Source organism: Dermacentor albipictus, chromosome 4 (genome assembly GCF_038994185.2).
Source record: "Dermacentor albipictus isolate Rhodes 1998 colony chromosome 4, USDA_Dalb.pri_finalv2, whole genome shotgun sequence".
Classification (NCBI taxonomy): Eukaryota; Metazoa; Arthropoda; class Arachnida; order Ixodida; family Ixodidae; genus Dermacentor; species Dermacentor albipictus.
In genome coordinates this window covers 150,493,506-150,519,309 of record NC_091824.1, presented here as the reverse complement: position 1 = coordinate 150,519,309, position 25,804 = coordinate 150,493,506, and the positions used below count along the sequence as shown (strand labels likewise).

General features: G+C 45.1%; 2 long non-coding RNA genes across 2 annotated transcripts; one reads left to right on the top strand and one right to left on the bottom strand.

Annotated features, from left to right (window-relative positions):
• Positions 1-206: 206 nt before the first annotated feature.
• LOC135909766 (uncharacterized) lies at positions 207-25,434 on the bottom strand. The gene is made up of 5 exons (XR_010566786.1): positions 25,301-25,434; positions 18,916-19,042; positions 4,556-4,702; positions 3,974-4,014; positions 207-536 (listed from the first exon to the last, which is right to left on the bottom strand). It is a non-coding gene; the product is annotated as an uncharacterized lncRNA (long non-coding RNA).
• LOC135909765 (uncharacterized) lies at positions 8,613-15,018 on the top strand. Its single transcript, XR_010566783.2, has 3 exons — positions 8,613-9,030; positions 10,146-10,238; positions 14,697-15,018. It is a non-coding gene; the product is annotated as an uncharacterized lncRNA (long non-coding RNA).
• Positions 25,435-25,804: the final 370 nt, after the last annotated feature.

Genomic DNA, 25,804 nt, shown 5'->3' with positions numbered 1-25,804 from the left:
CGCAAACCATTATCTCAAATGCCAGTGAAAATGTTCACAACGGCTCTTATTCATCAGCGCTGCTTTGCTAAAATATGCCCTCTGGTTGACAGTGTTCACTTCTACACGTACGTTCACGTATACGTTCACGGCGGTTCACGTATTTGAACCACCTGGAAACATTCTTAATTCGCTGCACGTGCAACCAAAAGACGATAAACGGTATGTTACGAAGCTTCAGTGTTCTTTATTTCACTCAAAATTTCGGTTGTTGGAAGGGGAGAATTTGCGCAGGCGGAGTGGCACTCGCCGTCACAAAAAAATCGTACAGACTCGGGCGAGTAAGAAGGCAATGTAGCCGATGTAAAATTTGTAACGTAAGGGAATACCCTTAACTCCCCAGCTCTGCAACATGGCAAAGCGGCTCGCCCTATTAACGACGCCATTAGTCGAAGCTTGCCAATGTGCTGCCACAGTGTTGGCCTTGATTCCCCGTTTGCCGAAACCCAGCTTGCGAAGCAGCCAGGTCGCGATTGACGGGGCTGCGAATCCGATCGCTGCAGATAACGAGAGAAAAGAGCATGGCGTCAACGAGTTCAGCATTCTGAAATTGAAACTGTACGTTGGTAGAAATTAAGAGGGGTCACTCATACTATATTAAATCAACTCGAGTACTTGATGGCACGTCTGTAAATCTCGCAAGGTACGCTTCATGCAAATATATTGTTTCTTTGGAGGCAAAATTGTGAATAAAATATGCTCACAATATTTTCTCCAATTGAGGTTTTTCGTGCATTGCTTGAGGAAAATCGTAGGCTGTATTGGCGACATGAACGCTCTAGATTTTCCAATCACTATCGCGTGCATGAGTCAGAGGGCCACTTTGGGAAACCATAATGCTGCTGGAAATAAATATGTACCTCCATAGAGGCGTGTAGGCATATGAGAGTTTTAGCGATAGCGTCGACATATTAGTCATATTAGTAGTGATGAAGGTGCCTTTTTCTGTCTTCCTGTATTTATTCAAGGAATGAATATACAGTGCATAAACAAGTCAAACACACACACACACACACACACACACACACACACACACACACACACACACACACACACACACACACACACACACACACACACACACACACACAGACGCGCGCGCGCACACACACACACGCACGCACGCACGCGCGCACACACGCACACACACACACACACACACGCACGCACGCACGCACGCACACACACACAGACACACACGCACACGCACACGCACACACACACACACACACGCGCGCGCGCGCGCACACGCACACGCACACGCACACACACACACACGCGCACACACACACACACGCGCACACACACACACACGCGCACACACGCACACACACACACACACACGCACGCACACACGCACGCACGCACGCACGCACGCGCGCACACACGCGCACACACGCGCACACACGCGCGCACACACGCGCGCACACACGCGCGCACACACGCGCGCACACACGCACACATATTTATATATATATTAAAGCGTTTTAGTTTGGATGAGGAACACCTGCATCTCGGCGTGAGCCAACACTCTCTTGTTTGAGCTCAAGCTTCTTGAAGGAAGTGGTAGCACACTTATTTTCCCGTTCATTCCTCGATGCGTAGGTCCTTTCTTTATAGTCCTCCATCCACCACGCGTTCGCCCCACGTACCATTTGAAATGTCATCTTAGTCAGTTGTACAGTCAACGTCTGACTTTCTGGAATCCATAGATGCAGCGAAAACGACCGAGAATTCGGGCAGTCGGAAAAAATTAATGCATGTCCTTTGCTGCCCTTAAGAGCTCAAATCGCCATAAGCACATCCGAAAATGTCTGAAGGCCTGCCTTATTAGGCGTATTGGTGCTCGTGCTGTGGCAAGATGGCGGGTGCACGCATGTATAATTAAGGAGTACATACTGCGTCCCGTGACAAAGGCCCCTTCCCACGCTCGTTATGCTTCACCGAAATACTTTTGCGGTTGCTTGACCGCGTAAGAAGACTGCACTGAGGCGAAGCTGACATGCGGGAACTGTGGTGGTGGCTGCGGCTGCCAGCTGATCTGTGTGCCAGAACACCGGTTCGAGGTGGTGAGGTAATCAAAATAGCGGTGACGGTGGCTTTGATTAACGGATTTTCGGACCTGCGGTCATGGCAAAAAGTTTGGAAACTCGGACGGCAAAGGGTTCTTGCGTCCTAAATGTCAGGCATTCTTAAACATTGATTCTATGGACCGGGGTACGTAGAGGTGCCGCGAAGCCGTCAAAATTATCGGGCGTTTGGAAAGTCGGTCGTTGGCTGTACACTGTCACTGACTGTACACTGTCACTGACTGTACACTGACTTTACGGTCTACTCCTCCAGCCGACGACACGGCGTCAAAGACGATTCGTTACGATTCCTCTGTTATTCGAGCCAGCGTTTCCGAGACTTTCGTTCCCTTTCAATTGAATTACAGCTAATTTTCCATTGTTGAAGCACAAATTCCCGGCCTTTTCTCTTAGTGTATTCTGACTATTCAGAATCCCTGAGAATTCCCGGTTTTCCCGATTTTTTGGTTTTCCCGGTTGGTAGACACCCTGCATTTGCTACATCTCGGTGGCTCCCAATTGTGGCGTCACTGGGAATGCATTGAAAAAATATAGGAGGCTATGTTTGAACAAAGTTCTGGATCACATATTTGGTCATAAAACAAGATTCGGTTGGGCGTTTTCGACTTCATTGACTATTGACTTTATTGACTTTATTAAATTTGTTATATTTGGGCCGTCTATCCTGGGACAACAAGGAATCTGCCACCGAATTCTTCCAAATGTAAAATAAAACCCGAAGTTTTAAACATCAAAGTAGTGTGACAGAATGCAGCTCTTTTTTACAGTGCAGGATAATAAATGGTGGCATAACACTTTTACATACTGTGCTTGCTCGTAGGTGTCGCTGAAGGACAATGATGGCTTAATGGCAAAGCACATGATATGAAACAGGCTCTTTGATTTTAATGTATATCTTATATATTTGGAATACCGCTTATCGGGGCATTTTGGTACGTGCTTCTAAGTACCTGGTCATTATTCAACAGTCTGAAAGAAAGGACCTGTTCCCCTATGGCAAAAGCCGTATGGAATCCCTGAATGTACTTCAATACGTATCTCTAAATGCACCACTCACCGCAATTATTCCCTCAACAAGCCTGGTACATCGCTTTCACCCTCCATGGTTGCACAGTGGCTTGCGCGTTTCGTTGCAATAAATCCCGGCCGCAGGAGATTCATTCCGATGGAGGCGAAATGCAATAACACCCGTGTACCATGCATTGGGTGCATGTGAAAGCGCCCCAGGTGGTGAAAATTTTTCCTGAGCCTCCCATTACGGCATGCCTCATAATCGTGTTGTGGGCTTGGTACGTAAAATCTAATAATTCAAGTAACATCGCCTACATCCTCGTGAGTGACACCACTGCATCAACCACTACACTGTTTATTCGTTTGATTTGATGTTTTGATTTCTGCGTAGCTTGTCTGTGGTTTAGGGTACGAACGTCGAAATTCTATGAAATTATTGTAGTGACATTTGTAAAAAATAAACATAAAAATTGCCTGACATTACACATTGCACCGGATAAAATTTGTACAACTGAACGGAGTGCATTAAGTTGTGTAACCTTTAAATATGTGCTTCATGAAAACTTCGCTTCAGATCAATTTGCAAGTCTGCATATATCTGCACATATTTGTATCTCAATTTATGTTCCTTTGTTGTATGTTTTTAACATTTCTATTTGAAACATGTTATGCGCTCCCGTCATACGCGGTACGCTTGAAACACAAAAGCCTCGCTGGGTAACCGCTATGCGTAGAACACTGAGAACATTTGGATAATAATATACTGGTCAGCCTTTTTTGCACTAACCGTTGTCAACTACACAAGAGAATACATAAAACAAGACATATCTTACCAAGCGCCAATATCAAATAAAATAGAGCATCCGGCCGATCGCTGAAAAAAAAAAGAGAAATGGTTGTGTCATGACAGAAAAGCAATACATTTTCCTCCTTTTCAAGATCTTGTTAATTGCGTGCACCTAATAAGTGGCACTAAACAAAAGATCTGGTGTCGACTGTCACCCCGCCAAGACAACGGTGTGACCATGACAGCCAGGCAAGACGCGCGAACGAGGCTTTAAGAGCTCTGTTGAAAAATAGACTTCCTTTGTTTTTGAACTTTCCAGTTTTTATTATTGTGAAACAACTAGCAGTAACCTCGTGAATCGCTCTGCGTCTGACGAACGTTTCTGAATTTCTGAAGTTCTATACCACCGGCAATATTGCTACGGACCAGCATCAATGAGAAGAAAGGGGCGAATCGGGCCTGCTATTGACTGCGACGATTTTTGAGCTAATGTGAGCTGTTGCTTTTTATAATTGATCATAGTTCGTATCTTTTACGTATAGTGTCTCTGACTTGCATCTTTCCACGTAACATCTTGGCGGAAGTAGCGTTATCTGTGCTCGTCATGGAGCTACTCAGCTGACGCTACCTAGTGTCTTCAAAAATGGCTGCAGTCGCAGGATCAGTTTCCGCGCTGGCGACGACATTTTCCACCGAAACATCCATTACTCTCGGCGCTTCCTGTGGTTCTCGCGCCTTCCCAGGGGTTCAAGGTGAGGATGAGGCCTTGCTCAACCTGCACGAATTCATGAACACCAACAACAGGTGGATCATATTATGTTCGCAAATGTAATATTTACCCTTGAGGTGCCACACTTCAAGTCTGCTTCAAAACAACCGAAGATTAACTCACTATTTCGGAAATTGAATGAAAACTTATATAACATCTTCAGCGAGTGTAACAGCTAACGGCACGCTGTTTACGTGTGCTTTATGCAACCGCGCTCGGATTTCATTTAAGCCTTACGCCACATATAAGTCATATTGTATGACGCAAACAACGCTGAGAATATGTTGCCGATATGCTGAGAGCTACCGCCGGTGATACACTCAACCTGCTTGTCTAACATGTATCGACAGTTGACGCAGTTGTCTATGAATGGCCCCGCTTGGCACGTCATAAAGCCGATGTATCCTTGAAGTTCATATATTTACGTAATAAACAGTGACGTCTCTTGGCGGCAACGTTGCCAGTCTTTACACCACCTGCATTTTGAAACAGAATTCACGACAACATTATGGCTTTATGACACAAGTGTTTCCACGAGAGGTGCCGTTACCCGAGCCTAGCACTTTCAGGAATACCAAGTAGCGTCGAGTGAAGCATCTGGTTCAACGTATACCCTTTACTTAACCTTCTGACCTTTACACGGGTGCCATTGATTGTGCAGTGCCCGTTGTCTGGGGACGCTGAATTTGTGTGCCGAATTCTTCAATATGTCGCAATATTGCCGCTTGATCCAGCGCATGATTTCCGATGTCTGTTCTATTTACTGTGACCCATTTAATATGCCACCAGCTGATTGCAGAGTTAATAATGCAGTAATTTGATAGGATGAAAACAAAGAAGAGAGAGAAAAACATCATACACTTCATGGGTGCCTGCACAGTAAAATAATTTACACCCTTGATGGTGAAAATTGCGAATCATAACACCCTTGAAGGGTGTTTTCATTCAAGAAACATCCCATCATCATGACTTTTTGCGAAGCATAGGGCAGTTCTAGATGCCATAACACCCTTTTACCCACCGAAAGGGTGCACTGACTAAGAATTATGGGGGTGGGTGCAAGGGTGTTTTTGTTTGTTTTTATCACATTCACAAACATACAGTTGCACGAAGAGACGGCGTGTCCCACGGCACTAAAAACCAGTGGTGGATCCAGAAATGGGCCCTGCCTTACCCCAAGCCCTTCCCCCCCGAGACATGTCGGGCTTTCAAAGCCGACAAAACTCCTGAAGAGAGTCCCCCTCCGTTTCATTGCCTGTTTTGATAAGCCATTTTAAGTATGTCCTGGGAAAAACCTATTGCTGAAGCACTACTATATTATGTCACAGTGTTCTAGGTGGCACACAGTTCCTAAATGACGTCACGCACAAATTCCGCGGAATCCAAAAGCGCGCACCTACTTTTTCTAGTATTGAAAACTTAACCAAAAGAAAAATGTTCAAAATGTTTTCAGCAAGGCAGAACTAGTGCAGCTCTTGCTTTTGGGACGCCAGGAATCTAGCAAAATGAATAGGCCACGTGACAGCATGCAGCTGGACGCGCCACAATTGCTCTAAAGCAGTGCGGTCGTCTAGGTTTCTTTCAAGCATGACAAAACAGGCAGAAAAGGGTGCGACGAACCATACGCGGACAAAAGATACGCCGATTCGAGAAGCTTTGACCCCACCTGACCTTCTTTCGCCGAATCAATAACCCCAATTCGTTCTGCTTCTCTCAAGTTTATAAACAAGGTAGGTTCGTTGGCAAACTTGAGCCTTCTCACCCACCACAATGCTTTGCTCAAGCAGCATCTGCAGAAAGAGCCGTGCAAAACGCTCATGGCTTCGCGTCTGCGTCAATTTACGAAGCTGGCTGTACAAAAAGAAACTGTTAAGTTTGTAGTTGTATAGTAAAGGAACGTTCTACTGGCTTACAAACAGCTGCCTGAACGGAGTGCTCAAAAAGAAAGGGAGAATAATCTAAGAAAGTATAGAGAACCAACGTACAACTTGCGATGCATGAAGTATTTACAACACCGACTAACAACGGTATTTACTGAAATATTTCCCCTCCCAAATTGGAGACAGTATTATGCATGAATAGGATATCAAGCCAATCATTGTAGATATAACGAGATTCCAGAAATTGGCGGGGCATTTGCAGACCCATATTTGTTCACGGAACAGTGGTGAGGCATTTTTCAAGTGTGCGCGCTACTGCTCACCTGCCAAGTACGTTCGCGATGTCTTGGCATATGTAGACCTGCGCGAGACTCGCCCGTCTCCCCTCGCGAAACGGGTAGGACAGGTGCACATGCTGAATACGGGAAAGAAATACTTTGCAGAATGAAATTGAATTTTGTCAAAACACCAGAGCTCTGGATTGCAGGTTACAGCGTGCACAGGGGCGCTCTGCCAGATTTTAAAGCGAAGCTTTCTATGCCTCCTCCCTCACTTTTTCCAATTCTGCTGCTGCTGCTGTCACTGGCTTGCCAGCCGCGTCGGTGGGTGGTTTGAGAGCGTGCATAATGAACATGAGAGGGACGCGGGGAAGGCGTGTGCGAGTCCTTTTAGCGAGAACTTCGTGGGCATCGCTACAATACTCTTTGGACCTCTTTGGCCGTCACAATGCCCACTGAAACACCCTGGCCATCGACACAATGCCCTCTGGAAGACTAATTACGCGTTAGCCCCCTTCTGCCCACCCCCACCCACCGCAAAAGTAGTGCAGAAGGTGCAGCACTTACTTTTTTGTACTCACATGCAACAGCGCAGAGGAGAGACAGTATGGTACTAAGGCGAGACAAGAGAATGCTTAAAGCCAACACCCAGACGAAATGTCATCACAGTTCCCACACTTTGCCAGGAAATTGTTGTTGTCATTCAATAGCCTTTACCACAGCTGCACCCTCGCGAGCAAAGGGGTTCGGCGATGGTATAGGCACAGCTATTGAATGGGAACAATACTAAATTGCTCTGCTCGTGGTAGTTTGAGGGCGAGCGTAGTTGGGTTGAAAATGACTTGTCTACCGCATGCACAAAATACCTCGATTTTGAATACATCTTCATTACCCGTCAAACTGCTATTATAAGCAACTGCAGTAAGACAAAGACCGACATCAGATTATGACAACGACAACTCACGGTGCTGTCCACCAGAGGGGAATTGTTGTTATATTTGTTCTTTCTTTTGAGCGGTCATAGGCCCCACTCGCTCACCTGCTCATAAAAACAACGAAAAAAAAACCCCGAGATCTGGATTCGCTTCGGTTGCACTTTCACGACAGCAGGCAAAGAAAGACTTTTCGTACTTGGAAATTTAAGGTTTTCGTGTAATTCTGCACATGTGAAATTTCGTGGTGTCGCCTATACGTTTAGAAAGCTATTATGCAAGTACTTTTATATCTGCCGTTCATCCAAGCTAATTAAAATTTGAGTGAGCACTCCAGTTCAGAAATATGAGCATTGTGAACTTCTTGAAAATGCCAATTAAAGCTTTTTTTCTCTCTCTCTTTCTCTGTGCATAAAAGAAAAGACAGACTCGCAAGTACCTCTGTATCCTATACAATCAGGAAGGGCCACGTCTCTTTACAAATGAACGTCCAAGCAAACAAACAAAAAAGAAAGCATCGACAAATAAATTCACTTACACGCAGTTAGTTACCAGCCCACCTTTGCCCCATTTGATTTGATATCAGCCCATGTTTCTGGAAATAAATTTCCAGTGAAACTACCCGTAAACACAGAAAATGGCTTAGAGGTAGCGTAAAATGAATAGCTTTGAAAGTAGTACACACACATAGTTTAAAAGAATATTTGTTTTTATGCCTTGAAAACGAAACCGAAATTGAAATAACTTCCCCCGACGGGTGTCACCGCTATCGCCGCTACGTCATTTCCTGCGTCTCGCGGCGGGCCGCCGGGTGCACATGTGTGTGTTCTCCGTGACATTCTTGAAGTTGTGAGTAATTAGATTGTTTTTTGCTGCGTTTAGGTTGTACCACCTCGTTGTTTTCGTGTACTTTTGTGCTCATCGACGCGAAGTTAGCGTCCGGAGTGAAGGCGACGCGATTATGCGTGAGAAAGAAGGGCACCAGCGGCCTACGACATCGGTGTTTCTTTGTGACAGTGTGTTTACTACGCCTACGACGGCCGTCATTCGTGGCGAAGGAGAAAACATCTTCCATTCGGCCTGAACAGTGATGAAGTGGACGTTTTGTTTTTCGGCGGAATGCATCGTCAACATGGTCCATCCACTACGTAAACGAAACGGCGTGCCCAGAGTACAGATCGTGACAGCGCTCCGCCTTCAAACCGAGGGCCTTTTGCAAGGCGCATGAACTGCTCATATAAAAGGTACGTACGTAGCCACGTTCAGCGTCGCGTTTTTTACGGTGCGTCATTGTGGTAGTAATTTTCTCGTAATTTATTTAAAGGACAGCGCAAGGTGTGTTGGATGCGAGTGTAGTATATGTACTCCAGGCGTAGCCTATGGGCACCGAATGTGAAAAAGAAAAAAAAAATGAATGTTTCATTGTTCACGTGTCCTCAACTAGAGTTGTAGAGAATTAAGTACTGCTACGCGTCAGTATTCGACGCAGGCAGGGAAATAATACTTTGGTTTGACTAATTGGTTCTTTCTGTTACCAAAGATGGGCGCAGACTTATACCGGTGTCACACGGCCACTTTCGAGCACGATTGAGCGCGTTCTGGATCGAAATTTTCGACCGCGATTGGCTCCCGTCCGCCGATTGTGCAACGAGGCCAAACGCGTCCAGAAATTCGATTCCAGTCAGGATCGATCGCGGCCAAAAGTGTGCAGTGTGACAACCGTATTAAATGTCGCTTGTGTACTTTCACTCAATTGTTATTATTTATTTTTTTTTGTCGGAAGTCCCGTGGTAGGTAATGGCGCAGGCAGCTTGCAATGCTTGTGGTTTCATGACTAGAACTAATGCAAAACAAAATAACCACGACCGTCCCGGCTATGTACTTATCAATCGCTTTAAGTTGTGCTCGTTTGTTATAGAAGCTGTCGTGCTGTTGCGGATGAATGCGTGGTTGCGCTATTTGTTTATAAATTTATCTTTTTGTATAAATAAGCACACCGAGCCTAATCAATTTTTTCTCGTCCTTGTACTCGTTTCTTGGTTTCACGCAGGCGTGCTTATTATTACTACTATTTGTTTTCTTGTTGTGTGACTGAACCCTGCCTAAGGCGTCCTGTCAGTTGTCAACAGTATTTCTGAAATGAATTGCACTTAGCGTCCTACGGTTATTGTACGCTTCACTACCTTATTTTAATGTCTAGTTATAAAGTGTATGGTCATTGTAACTATTCTTGGCCTTTATATATGTATTTATTAAGCTGGTAAATGTGTAATTGTATTTGCAGTTTTGAGAGGTTCTTTTATTGAGTCGTCAATCTCGAATGGTATTAATGGTGGGTTGTTTTCTTGTGCCCATGCAGTTGCAGTCAGCATGAAGCAATTGCATGGGAACCGAATGGCTGTCTTGGGCCTACACGTTGCTGAAAAGACAGTGAAGACGTCTGACCCGACAGGTATACTTTTTTCATCACAATTGGCCTACATATTTTTTTCACCGGAGGATGAAGACCTCCCCCAGTGAGCTCCAATTACCCCTGTCTTGCGCTAGCTGATTCGAAGTGAAGCATGCAAAATTTTTTGACTTCATCGTAGTCTACTTCTCTACCGTCCTTGACTACCGTTCTCTTCTCTTGGCATCCATTCTGTAACTCGAATGTGCCACCGGTTATCTGCCCTATGCATTACATGGTTGAAGAAGGCACTTGGGCTAGTTGGTGCTCATTGAAGACTTGAGACATCAATAACTAGCGTGAAAAAGACAACATCAAGAAGCACATAAGAAAGAAGTCTAGACTTCAACTGAAATTTTTTGCTACACAGAAACATGTAATGCACAGAATGTCGACGGACAGAAACAACACAGGAGCTATCGGAACAAATTTATGAACAGGTTAATTTCACTTACGAACATTCTTGGTAAGAGCCAGAGACGGGTGCTTACACACCTATTCCCCGCTTTTTTGATGCAAAGTGGTTCGTATATTTCCCTATGTACTTGCTTCTGGAGCTGCCTGAGCACACGATTGCTTTGAAACTGCTCGGTGCATGAGCACGTATGGCGATGATTGGCCATGTGGCCACCAGCCACCAAGGCACTCAAAGCTGCCCTATGTGTCCTCAAGCCAAACAGGTCGGTGTTTAAACGACCGCTTGGGGGAACAAAGATAGGGCAGCTGTCATGGCTGGTGGCCATCTGGCCAATCATTGCTGTAAGTGCTCATGCACTGAGCAGTTTCAAAGCACTCATCTGCCCACGCGGCTCTAGAGGCAGGTCGGCATGAAAATATTCGAAGCACTTTGTATCGAAAAGCGGGTGATAAGTGTGTAAGCGCCCCTTCCCTTGCTCTCGTCAAAAAAGAGTGTTCGTATCTCGAAATGAACCTGCCCATCGATTGGCTCCAATACCTCCTGTGTCAGGCAGGGAAAAGGAAAGATAAATGTTGCTTCCATGCGTTGAGGTCGCATCCCCTGAATCTTATGTTTCTGTGTAGCCAAAATTTCAGTTGAAGCCTAGAGTTCTGTCCTGTGTGCTTCTAGCTGTCGTCCGTTGTCTTTTTCGCGCTAGTTAATGATCTCTCACGTCTGCACTACATGGCCTGACCAGCTCCCTTTTTTTACTCTTTATGTCAGCTAGGATATCAGCTCCTTCATCTACTTTCTGAACCACGCTGCTGTCTTCCTGTTTCTGCTGCCATCAGGATAGGAGTGGACATGACAAATGAAACTGAATGTCATTTAGACAGAGGAGCAGTGAGGCTTCCTGTGCTTTACCTTTTGCTGTTGTACATAATAGTTGAAATTGCACCAACACATCTTTTCCACCTTGTGATTTTCCCATAGCTGTGGCAAATAAATATATAGGCTTTAAGGAACTAGAAATGTAGTTTGCCTAAGAAAGAGTATACTCTTGCACCTAAAGGTAATGTGTATGATGCTCTGACTCCTTTGATGCATGTGCCTTGAGAGGTGTTGACGTTGTTCTTCATTTCTTTCTCAGTAAGCTTTACTTGATGGGTCTGACTTTGTATAAAGAAATAAGTTCTAAAGAAACCATAATACCTAATAGGCAGAATTGTCGAGGTTGAAAGTCAAGTTTTCTTTCATGACATATTTTTTTCAGGCTGTACTAGTTTATCCATGATGTTCGACAGACAGCGCAGACTTGTACATGGGACGTCAAAAGTGGCGAGAAATGGAACAAATGCTATCGCCTCTTTCTCCATCCTTTGTCGAGTTCACATTGTCTAACGTCATCGACCAATACCAACTAGCCCGTTTGCGTACCTGTACTAGTTGAGCCATTTATACTATGGTACTCTAAACCAAATGTGATAAATTCAAAATTGGTGCCTTTTCTATCTTTGTACAAATACCTGTTTCATAAAATAGTTTAAAGTGTTATGGTTGATGTCATGTTTCGACACCACCATAACCTCATAAAATATCTTCATGGATGCAAAAGGTGCCTCTTGTGCAAGTTCCGTTCTAGCCTGACACGGAAAACAAACCTGGCAGAAGGTAGAGCACATGCTCTTTTGTAAACAAAACGCATGATTGAATTTTCTTGGCAGTTATTGCAATGTTTTCTGATGTTTATCTGCATGAACATTAATTATCTCAGCTGCTAAAGACACATCACTAGACACTGTGAGCAGAAAAAAGTGATTGTGCAGTACTGTTGAAGTCATGCAACATTATGTTTAAGCAAACTGGCAGGGATGCTGGCTGTTGAAAAGAAAAAGCTGACTTCAAGAAAAATTTGCACTCCTAAATGTGGAATTGAAATGCACTATGCTTATAAGCTACAAAAGATTTCCAGGATGATCAGACTAGTTACACTGGCCATTTGCTGATTCAATAAGGTTCACTGAAGCTTGTTTTTAAATTCACACTGTTTTTATGCAGGGTGATGATTTTCAGTCTTGTGGAATTTTTAAATATAGTCCTGTTGCAGATAGCATAATTCTAGTCCTTGAGCAAGAATATTCAAACACGCAGATATATCTAGCACAAGAAATCGAAACATATTAAACTAATTAAAAAATTTATTATCTTTCGAATGAAATACATTATAGCTAATATAACCGAAAAGAAAGGGGCTTAACCAAGAAACCCGATGTTTATTAATCATATCCTAAGAAGCCAGCAAACACTGACACCAAGGACAAGTTAGGGTAAATTACTTGTGATTAACAAATGAAATAAAGAAATGATAAATTATGGAAATGAAAGTGGATGAAAAAACAGCTTGCTGCAGGTGGGGAACGAACCCACGTCTTTGCATTACGCGTTAGATGCTTTACCAATTGAGCTACTGCGGGCGCCGTTTCCCCATCACTTTCTTGGGTATTTATGCTTCCTAGTAGAATGCTGGGAGTGTTTGCCAGCGCCACCAGATATCTGGGGAACATATTGTAATTTACGAATCATAGCCAGTGAGATTACAAGGTGTATCTACTTGGAATTGATTTCCAGAATGGCGTCAGTTTGGAGATATGCACCATCAAACTTGCCGGAAGAATGCACTGTTGTTCCACTTACTTTTTTAACAAAATGTACTTTTATGCACTGAGGCACAAAAGTGGGTTGTGCACTGATGCACAACCCACTACTTTACCAGTAGTACTGAAAACATTTTGGCTCTTTATCATTAATGCACTGATGTTTAAGCTATAGAATGTCACTTGCCCCATCTTCCTATCTCTTCGCGTTCCAAAGTAATCGAGCAATGCATGGCATCCAGTGGTGATGTCCGGTTGAAACAGTGGGCTGTAATTGAATTTCTCACTGCGGATGGTTCTGCGCCCTTCAACATTCATTGCCATCTGAAAGCAGTTTACGGGGATGCCTGTGTTGAAATCAACACTGTGCGTAGGTGGGCAAGTACTGAGAAACATCAAAATCCAGCCGCATCAAATGTCCAGGATCAGCACCGAACTGGACAGCCCACAATGGCTTCTTATGAGGATCATCAACATCAGGCAGACGAGTTGAATCGGGTCAATCGTAGGATCAAGCAACACCAGATTGCAGCAACACTCGCTATTTCCATTGGTTCAGTGAACCACATAATTAAAAACCTCCTAGGTTACAAGAATTGAACTTGTTGGCTAGGCTTCGACTTTTTCATGTCAGTCGTCAGTTACCGTGACACCCAACAAGCGCAAGTCTTCTTGTAACGCAGGTCTTTAATGATGTGGTTCACTGAGCCAATGGAAATGGCGAGTGTTGCAATCTGGTGTTGCTTGATCCTGCGATTGCACCGAGTCAACTCATCTGTTGATGTTCATGACCCTCATCAGAAGCCATTGTGGGCCATCCATTTCGGTGCTGATCCGGGAGATTTGATGTGGTAGGATTTTGGTCTTTCACAGTCCTTGCCCACCTCTGCACAGTGCTGACGTCAACACAGGCATTCCTGTAAACTGCAGTCAAATGGCCATGAATGTTGATATGCGCACAACCTTCCACAGTCAGAAATTCAATTACAGCCTGTTGTTTCAACTGGACGTCACCACTGGATGCCATGAATTGCTCGATTACTCTGGAACGAGAAGAGATAGGAAGGCGAGGCAAGTGACATACGATAGCTTAAGCATAAGTGCATCAATGATAAAAAGTTCAAAATGTTTGCTGTAATATTGGCAAAGTAGTGGGCTTGGAGGCAATAATTTCTGAATTGCCCTCATATAGTTGTGTAGCCTGTCTCTCCTACATTCATGATGTGGCAGATTAAATGCCTTATTCTTTCGAAATAACGATTTCCTGGAAGTAAGCACTATCTGTGCTTGTTTTCTTTAACCTGCTCTTCATGTGATCTTGAAATATTAAAGTGAATGATGCAGGGAAGCGCTGCTAGTCATGTTTCGTGTACTTTTCCTGACATTAAACTGCAACAAATCATTTTGCAGGTAGAAAAGAAGCAGATGGCTACAGTGATCAATGAAGAAATGGCTTCATCTATGATGGCTCACCTTAGGACATTGGAATGGAGCTACAAAAACGCATCATCATCTTCGCCTGTGCCCTGGAACTTTGGTTTGAATGAGACTGTTCTTCAATGTAGAACGGCCGCAAGACTTGTCACCACAAGGCATAGTGCAAGCTCAAAATATTGTACAGGAGGCTAGAATAAATGACCCTCCATGCAGTCACTCTGTATCTGTGATAAATGGGACCATTTCACGCAGAACACTCACAAGTGATAATGTGTTTTCTCTCAAAGTTGCTATGCAGTGCGTTTGTAAACACATTACCTATTGTATGCACACCATACGTAACATTTCTGTGTGCTAGCCTAACTGTAGACTTAGAAACAAACGATGAAGTGCATATGTACCCGCTTGCACATTCCGTACTTCAAGGGCTATTATATTGCTCATTACACCCGATAGGTGAAGGGGTAATATATTCCTGATCACACCCTTACACCCCATGGGTCGAAGGGTAATATGTTGTTCAAAACACCCTCAAGGGATAGGGTGTTATTGGAATATAGAATAACCATCATAAGGGTGTAATTCCCTATAAAACCCAGCTTTTTCAAGGGTGCTAGGGGGTTAGTTATAGACACCGAAAAAAACCCTTAGGGGTGTAAATTATTTTACAGTGTGTGGCACAGGGATTACATATGTTGTGCGTCGGTTATGTGTGCCTTAACCGGCTTACGAAACGGACGTGAAAGACCCCTTAACTCGTATTAATAAATGCCTTGAGTGGGTTCACGATGTTCGTCGTTCATCTTCGACTGGTCTTCACTTCAGCTACTGTCAAACTGCCGCGGACGACTTATGCCGTTAAAACACCGCCTTAACAACAGCCGACAACCTCTATCAATTCGACATGATGCTGCTGGGTATATTCAATTTAGCCAGCAAAATCGAGCGCATTACGGGCAGCTCGTCAAGGTTTCAAATGGTTCCCGTGACTGTGCCAATTTTACAACGTTAAAAGCCTCTCCCTAAACTTTAAAACGCGTACTTTTTATTGAGCTGATTGGCAACTCAACTAACCCGAATGCAACTTTGTTCGTCACTAGATGGCCATGTTGGATAGTCTAGTTGACGCTAACGAGATGCAAACTTACCTAGGAAATATTCGTGCTGCCATGAACTTTTATGTGCCGCACTGCACCAAAGATTTACTAGGTTCATCAGGCTTTGCTCGTAGTTACGCTGCTTCGCCAGAAATTTTATGGTTGTGGCATCGCCGCGAAATATATTTCTCGTGGAACAATGTGCATTTTACGTGCGACGTATGAGAAGCCGTCGTGTTCTCTCTCCTAATCAGCCTTCTCAGAACGCCCACGAACTATCCCATTTCTATCATTGCACCGTCCGAATTTTGTACCGATGCCGCCGTGCTACGGCAGAGGCGCACACTTGCCTAATACCAGCTTGGCAATGATCGTGTTATCGCTTATGCAGTCTGTCTCCTCTCAAAACTCCGACCCCACATGAACCGTCAGTGAGTGCAAATTTCTGCCTTTAGATTTAGCCTTTGCCAACTTTTGCCTCTACGGATACCACCATACCTTTCCGGTCGTTACTGAATATCACACGCTCTGCCCGTACCGCCATCGCACTGGCCAGCCATGCAAACTACTTAGCTCGTAACCTCCTGACTAGATATCAAGTCAGAAAACGGCGTGTCTGCGATTTCTGGCTCTGTGGTCACCGGCTCGTGCTCCTGTGGTCAAACGCCGCTCGTGTGGATCGTATGGAAATTTTTTTCCTGCAACACAGGCATCTGCCACGTGCTGCGCAATTTGCGCCAGTGGCATCAATTTTACTTTGGCCTCCTTTCTAGGAGCTCGAGTGGTTCACAAGATTGACACGCTCAATGCCTAGAATTCTGATTCGCCTTTAGCTGCTCCTCGATGCCGGTTTTCTTGGTAGGATTAGTTCTACAAAACACAAAAATTGAGGAAGAAGAGGCCAGCAGTCTCTGCGAAGACAACGACAAAATGAAGGTGACGTAGGCTATCCGTTTTAGACAGTGCTGCAGATGTGTTTTTAACTATATCTGTATTTAGCGTCTCGTCTGTGTCTTTTGAGATAACAATTATTTCCTAGTATTAGGAACGGCTGTGAAAAAAAGTCACGTTTGAGTAATTGTCCCATATCCTGGACGTAAGTGGCGGGGTTTGAAAGGCAAACCTGGAGATTTTCAGGGAACATTATATTAAGCACACAGAGCTAGATGAACGATGACGCTGCAAGAAATATAGGCATTTAGGCCGAAAGCGAAAAACCTCGGTAGTCAAGGTACTGCTGCATACCGACATTGTACGGACGCATAAAAATTCTATGCAGGTTGAGCATGACAAAATGACCCATGTGTTGAAGAGAACTGGCTGCTGTCAACAGGTTTTAAAGTTACGAAGACACACTGGGCTTTGTGTGAAGCGATAGCAGACAACATGAAATTTAAGAAGATACGACCACCGGTGACACGCTCCAGAGTCTCAGCGCACACGAAATTTCAAATTTCGCTAGCATCTGAGTTTTTAAGAAAAAGGCTGCGATATATATATGCGTGTCGTCGTGTTCCGCGAAAGATCGCTATAAATACTCAGCCGGAGCAGTAGTTGTACAACCTTAAGGTTGCACACACGTGCCTTCTGTGTTGGTGCTACCAGCTTGTCACGTGAGGCATCCTGACTGTTACTCCCGCCCATACGCTCATATGTATAACATTTGGGCACTGAGTGCGTCACGCGCTCTAGTCGCCAAACTGTCAGCCTATTAACAAGAATCCTTAGCTTATTGCCTTCTGGGTACTGTAATTTAGTCTTTTCCTGATTGCAATAGGGCACGACACAAGGAATTTCAGGCGCACAAAATCTACCGTTTAGCCCATAATTTGAGATGAGTGGTTGGTTCAGTTTGATTGGTTTTCTAATACTGCAATTCATAACCCAGCGTCAGTTCCTCCAGTCAAACATGACTCAATAACTATTCCTTTTGAAAGGATCTGAATAATATAGCGAAGCACGCTGTAGTCTCATATTATTGGAGGCGGTGGGTCAGCAATGGGAGTTTTATATTTCAAGGTTTAAATTACAGTAAATTTAACAAGATGTGAAAGAATAAACAAATACCATACGTACTTGCGAATCGAATCCCAATTTAAAGATTTTGTATAAAAAGCCGCAATTTCGCCCGAAAGGCGAAGCACCGTTTGTGATAGTAAATTAGTAGCTAGCTATGCGGGAAGTAAGGATAGTAGTCTTATCGACCATATAAATTTGTAAAAATTCGCTTGCTAACTAAATTAACAATGATATTTTGTGTAAGCGCGACTGAACCAAGACGTAGAAGAAAACAGACACATAGAGACAGTGTTGTCTCTGTGTGTTTGTTTCTTTCTGCGTCGTCGTTGAGTCACGTTTATTCAATTACGGGTTTAAGCCAACTAGCCCGCCAAGGTGTTCCAACTGAATTAACAAGCACGGTGTCACGCACCCACAGGAAAACATGAACACATCTCGCTCCATGAGCTGGAAATTTTCTGTCAAGGAATCGCGGTAGCAGCAGTGAGCGAATTAACTTTCCTGCATCTCTCGCTTCAACGCGAACGAAACGTCGAAGGCACAGCGCATACGAAACTACCCGCACTACACGCACCCTGCAAATATTGCAGATCGTTTTCAAGATACAGTGCCCGCACAGCCACGCCGTAAGCAGCAGCTGCCGGAGAAGAACGAACCCGACCCCCCGCAACCGCCCTTATGGGCCTCACCCCCGTGCCTCGCACGCGACAGCAGAGGGCGCGCCTTCCTCGCTCGCAAACGCGAGATTGACCGCTTTTGAAGGCTCACTTCAGCGTGCGGCGCCGATTTTATCCCCCTTGAACTCTATACGGAACCTCACGGCGACGACGATAGCGACGACGCCGGCAGAAATGTGACTGCAGTGTCCATAAAATTGCTATTGCAATAAAATAACAATTTCATTTCCTATTGGTTAGATGGTGGTTTTGTTCGGACAGTTGTGGGTGTTTTTACATGCATTCAAGGAAAGGAACCAGTCCAGCTCAGAACGGACCACTGCTTGCACAAAGCGCTAGTAACCAGTGCGCAACGGCAGCCTATCAAATGACGAAGCATCTCACACTGGTGGTACTGACCAGGAAGGCGCAGCTCAGGTTGACGTCCCGACCGCGAGCCACTGCCTGCTCCGATGACCACGGCAAGGGCTTCGTAGACGGGGGTTGTATCTGAGGCGCTTCCTGGTTGCCTTGGTGGAGTCGATAGCTGTTTGAACGAAATGTTGACTAGAATTAAATACAATCTTCATTTGTCATAACGAAGTGTGCAAAAACGTAAGTGTACAAATACAGGAGTGTTGGCGTAGCATGGTCAACAATAAAATAGCGCAGTACAAAGGATGGAAACAAGACGAAATAGCACGATAGCAAATTCATGACTAAGCTTATCTTTGGGAAATCTTCCCTTGATTAAAAAGTTAAGCGCGAGAACATCAATCTTTTTTTGCACAGATTTTATTTCTCTGCACATGCTGATTTTTTTGCACACGCTGGAACGATTAAGGAAATTTGGAAGTTTCGCACTAAAGCAAAGTTTAGCGTGTGCTTCAACTGACTCATTGGCGCGATGCAGCACGCAAGCCAACTCTTGCTTGCAGAAGGAACTGCATCCTGTCAGCTACCAGGTGCCTTACAACCCTCACCACGTTCGCATGATTAAGCTCGCCGCCAATGGCGTTGCAGGCGTCTCTTCTCAATGGCATATGGGACAGGGCCAACAGGAAACCATCGGTGCTGTTGTGCACCTAGTGAAATTTGTTGTAAAGCTAGCTTGACGTTTACTGCCCATTATACTCAGACCAGCACGTACACATGGGAGCTCACCAGGAACGCTAGTGACCTTATACTTATAGTATAAGCTCACTAGCTCAGTATAGTATATAGTATATACTTATAGTACGCCTGCGCACAGCGGTCCAGCCAGCAGTGGAAGGAACTCCACCATCGAGCCGATTGAGCCTACCGTTGACGATGCGTCAATCTCGCTTAGTCATTTTTACAGCAAAAAAAAAAAAACATACAGATGTGGAGACCTTCTAACGTCCCGTGGGCGAGTGGTCCATGCGCCGTCGATGGCGGAAAAGCATGGTGGCGCTCCCGACGGTAACCACGCGAATGCCCTTCCAGCCCGCATAAAGTACTATTGCAGTAAAAGTACGCAGGTCAAATGCAGTGCTGGAGTATGACACGAAGCATGTTTAAGTTAGCGAGGTAGCAGCAGTGGCGGTGTACACGAGCACTCTGGATGCCTAGAGCTGTTAGCTGTCTACATCGCCGATGATGAAGGCAATAATGATACTTGCCGAGGGCACAATGCTTATTATAGGTCTATGCAAATAGCACGACACATATGTAAATAAATTTAGGGTTCATATCTTTCGTGTCACAGGGGCCATTGTGTTTCCATTTTCTGGGACTGGCCTAGAATGAGCACATAAATTCTGGTCCACACCCACTTATATATATACTTATATATACCCACCTATATTACCGACGTTCTTCGCCACTCGCCGTGCAAAATCCCAAGTGATCCAAACTGCATACTGTGTCAGTACGCCGGGTAGCAGCAAGTGGTCTACTGAGTCACATATCTAGTGCAACAGGTTAATTGCCTACTTATATCCACATACATCTCCGGCGAAGAAACTGACGCGAACGCCAAACCGCGGGGATCATGGCAAAGAAAGCGGCCCCTTAATACCGGGCTAAGGTCGATATATAGGCTACCGAATATGGTATCGGTGGGAGCCTGCGGCCGATGAAGGTTCTCACACAAAAAATTTACTTGTATGAGAAAAGTGGTGCCTCAAATGGTTGCTCAAAAAAGTTGCTCAGAGTCGGAAAACCGAGACAGTTTTAACGCAATTATCACTATTTGTGAACTTCACCGAGTTTGCCCTATATGATATGACGCATCTCTATCTGTCTATAACTGTGTCCGCGCCTGACCTCTTTCCCGCCACCTTCGGTCGTTGGTTGCGTATGGTGAAATGAGTACATCATCGGGCTGCTTTGCTCAGGGACAGGGCCGCTATTTTGTAGCGATGCCTTATGCCTTATTCTATGCTATTCTTATCATCCACCACACAAGGCCGCCCGATCCCATGGATAATGTGGGCAGACCGTCGCTCTGACCACTGGCCAAGCGCGAAAAGCCTGAAAAAGCATAGAATCGGAAAAGGCATCGCTACAAAATACCGGCCCTGGATTCAATACCAACTGGCGGATCAACTTGTGTCACCGTGCGTGCAACACTAGGTATCTGATGCTCTGCAGTGAACCTGTTTGACGCCAACTTGGGAAACTGGCTATTAGTGACTTGGCATATGCCGCATTTTGAACAACACATTTTACGCCGACTTGGGTCACATAGTATGTGCCTCTCTTCAATGAAACTGGGCGCTATAACGTAAAGCTATTCCACACTTTTCCATTCCAATTCTGCAATCAGCCCTCCGCAATCGGTCAAAAACGTTTTTGAACCAACCCCACTTCGCCTGTCCGTCACGCGACGTCACAAAACCCATGGTAGCTCCCTATCTGATGTGACGTGTACGCACTGATTATACATCTTTGGACCGAACAAAAAAAGCAGTTATTTCTGGTTCGATGCCTTTTAGCCATTAAGCCTTGGCTATTGGTCAAAAGTGTTCGGGCTGCACCCTCTTCACCTGCCTGTCACGCGACGTCACAAGATCGCGAAATCTAACCACGTCAAAGTTACGCGTACGCGTTAAAGTAGTATTAATATGCCGAACAAAACCGACTTATTTTTTGAATAGCCCTAGGCTGCCCCTTTCCAAAAGTAATAAAAGATGGCTGCCGCCGATCGCTCAGGCACTGGTTACTCGCACCTGCCGGAGAGCATGGGCTTATTTGCGTACAATAAACATTTTAACGTGGCCGTGTAACGTTTTCAAACACTTTCGGTACATTTACAACCTCGCTGTGCCACTTCTTTTTTGCTGAGGATCGGTATGAGTGCCATTATTAACCTCCTGTTACGTGCCGCCGCGATTTTCGACCAGCCACTTCAAGCCAAGTCAGGGAAAGTGGAGCAATCGCAGACGCCGGCACCATCCTCTTCATCTGGTTATTGATTTCCAGTGTACTGGCTCGGCCACATTGAATTCCTGTCCACTTAAGCGTGCTCCTAGCCTCTTTTTAGCAAATTAGATAAGACACGCCGCTCACTGTAGGCAATGTTATCCGTTTTTAAAGGAAACAGAAGCGACTTCCTATAAACGAGGAGAGCGTTTGATAGGCCTATTCAGACAACCCTGCGGGTCACCGCTCGATGCTTGGGTCGGCGGTTACGCAAATTTGACGTCAGCATATTGGAATAAAACCATATTGGAATAGGTTTGCAGTATAGGGCCCTCTCTCTGGGTAACTTGGGTGACTGGCTGTGTGCCACTAGGTGTATGCCACTTCTCAATGACATAAAAAAAAAAACTCATTAGAGACTTTACTGGAGTTGTCTAAGCATGCGTAAGCATACCTCGAAATTTCCGTTCGGGCGCCTCCAAATTTCAAGTGGCCCGCCCCTTAATCTCAAGTTCGCCCACTCCCAGATTTCAAGTTATCCAAATCCAAAGAATTAAGTTTGGAAACCCCCGAATTGATGTTAACCCTACCCCAGATTTCAAGTTGACCCACGGCCACATTTAAGTTGGCCCACCATAAAGTTAAGTTGGCCCACCCCAATATTTGAGCTTGGCCCATCCCTAAATTTAAGCTGGCCCATATACAAATTTTTAAGTTTGCCCACCGGAAATAAAGTATGGTCCACATCAAAAATTAAGTTGGCCCAACCCCTAATTTATGTTGGCGCGCCCACAAATTTCAATTAGCCGACATCACATATTAAATTAGCCCGCCTGCAAATTTCAAGGTGTCCCACCCCTAATTTTAAGTTGGCCCTCCCCCAAAGTTCAAGTTAGTCTACCCGCAAACACAAGCTACACCACTTCCAAATTTCCTTTGGCCCACTCCTATTATAAGCTTCCCAATTCGCTTTCTAAGGAGCCCTATATGTCTCTATGCGCATTCTTTTATTATATGTTTTTGGTTTTAGTTGTTCCTTGTTGCTTATAGAGCTTTACACTACTTTACATTTTACACTACTTTACACTACTTTACAATATAACAACGATTAAATGTCTTTGCAAATCACACATTTTCGGGCAGATACAAGGGGTTACACTTTTCCTTTGACGAGGTTGCGGTACTCGTCAAAGATTGCTTACGGATTAAAACCCCTTGACATTTTTTAAAGCGAAGCTTTCTGTGCATTTTCCTTCGACTTTCCCACTGCTGCTGCTGCTGCTGCTATCCGGCAAACTACGTCGAGGCCGGGGCGAGTTGGGGGGGTCATTGGTTTCAGAGCATGTATATGCATGGAAGGAGCGTGGCAGAGAAGAAAAGAGACGCGGGGAACTAGTTTGGACCACACGGAGTCAAATGCGAAAATGTGTTCCGGAGCTCTCGGGTCGTCGCCCCATCAGCTTCTTGACAGCTGTAATTATCCGTGACCCCCCGCAAGCCCTTACCTTTCTACAAACGTGCAAGTCCAGAGGGAAGCTAGTTAGAGTGGAAGAGAGGAGTGGGGAAGAGAAGGCAGAGAATGGGTACAACCAATGCAGTCGCGACACGAGTGAATAACAGCCTTGCCAAGCTTTGCTTGTAGTTTCCATACATGTATGGCATGGTGTGTTTCTGTTATTTCTGCAAAGTAAAACCACGCAAATATGTCTAGCAGACAACTTGCGCAAGGCGTGCAGTAGCAGAGCCGCAATAATTAAAGCGCACAGCAGGGTCCAGGCGACACAACGGAAGCGGTCGCACATCAAATCAACACTTCTGTGGCCGCCGCGATAGCTTTGCGTCTATGGCATTGGTCGAGATAGCGGGTTTGATCCCGACCGTCGCAGCCACATTTCGACGGGGGCGAAACAGAAAACGCTCGCGCACTTTGATATAGAGACACGTTAACGAACACCACGGTGCCAAAACTAATCAGGAGTGCGCCAATACGGCCTGCCTCATAATGCTATTGTGGTTTTGGCGCGTACTGCCCCATAATCCAATTCAAGTTGAATGCTTCTGCTACGATTCGCGGTGCCATGTGAGTCAAACACTATGCTCAACCCTTTCAGAGGTTATGAAATATGGCGCACAACAACGCTTCAACATCTTCCTTTGTATTTTGTGTACTACGCAGACAAGCAGCAGTGGTGCACGCAAAGTAACGTTTAACATCAGCTCACCACTCTTGGGATGGACAAATTATTGAAGACATTAAACATTCGCAGTCAACAGCACCGCTAATTATCGTCAATCAATGCAAACAGCACAGAAAGCTTCGCTTACATCAATTCCCACCGTGCGATCTGCATATTTTATTCATTTTTTATTTATATATTTTTTGGCGTGCGGGTTGGAATCGAAGCCGTGTTTTAGATATTCAGACAATTTTCACTTTATATATATTCGTACACGCGCCACGCGCGTACTTCACGGTAGCATCGCTAAAGAGCGCAGCGTGTCCAGAGGGATGCATGAGTGAGTAGCCGATTCGAGTACACGCCTCAGATATGACGCATTTTAGCAGTGACGATACTGTATGTCACTACATTTTTTCAATGCCAAGATCTCTGTATAGCTCTCAACCAGTTAGATAGAAAACCGCTCACCTTGAACGAGATCTAGGGACCATGGCCTCGCATATCGCAGCCCAATGCCAATCGCATTAACATCATCATTGATCGTAAGGTTCGTGGGGCCACAATTTGTGTATACCCAGATTCTTATATTTCACGGCGTTAGGGAACAGACTCTTGAGAACCTGTCGTTGTTGCTCAACAGCCCCTCCACGCATTCCTCAACGCTTTTCCTGATTTCGTACCGTAACACACCGCTATAATTGTAACGCGATCATAACTGAAGTCGGTTCAGTTCAAACCGGCTGCTCTCTGTTGGTCCTCACTGGAAGCCGTTCGTTTCTTCGGCGATTGGTGCCTACGGCCTTTAGGCCTGCCGGGCTAGACCTTCCGCCAGCCGCGTTTCCGTCCCGCCCTACTACATTTAGCACTTACAATTAAATGCTGGACTATGTTCGGACCTTGTTCAGTGCTTTCACAATCCTGGCGTCAATTATGTTCAGCTTTTTTGTGGTATTCCTTAAAAATGCGTTCATCTCCGTAAAACTGGCGCTTCAGTGGTACTTGGCAGCAATATGTGACATTAAACGCAGTTAATGCTTCCCTTCAGAGTCATTTTGTGCTCTTTCAAGGGCAATCGATGCGCCAGACTACAATAGGACCTACGTAAGCATTCTTCTTTACCGCAGCCATATGTGACTCTTTGCTGTTTCTATGCTTCACCGTGTTGACCACGACAGAAGGCATAAATGTCGCTGCTGCATGAAAAGAAGATGATCTGAAATAAGTAGCATTCCACTTACCGGCCCACCCGCCGGAGTCGAGGCGCTTGCGCGCTGGCCGCGAGATGATGATGATGATGATGAACATCTGTACCCACGAAGGCTCGTACCCACTGACGAGGATAGTCCGCAAGATATTGTTGTTTTCGCCTTCAACATATGGCACTTTACCCACGAGGATAACTGCCGCACCTGATAATTCGTTATAATGATCATGGTGATTGCAGCCAAAAATCCTATGGAACCGCTATCTTGTACGCGTTAGAAAAGTCGACGTACGGTTTCGCCTCACGCGACTGGCCTAGATGGCCTATGCCGCGATATCGGCGTGGCCTAGGAGAAGCGTTCACTGTGATACGAAACCAAACGTTTGATTTTCGAACGCGTATAAGATAGCGTCCCTTATCTCCTATAAGTAATAAGCCTAGAATTGGGAGGTATTACCAGTGATTGTCAAAATTGTCAAAATCTGTGCGTATTACGAGAACAAAAAGATGCAAAATTTCAAGGAAGGGAACAATAAGC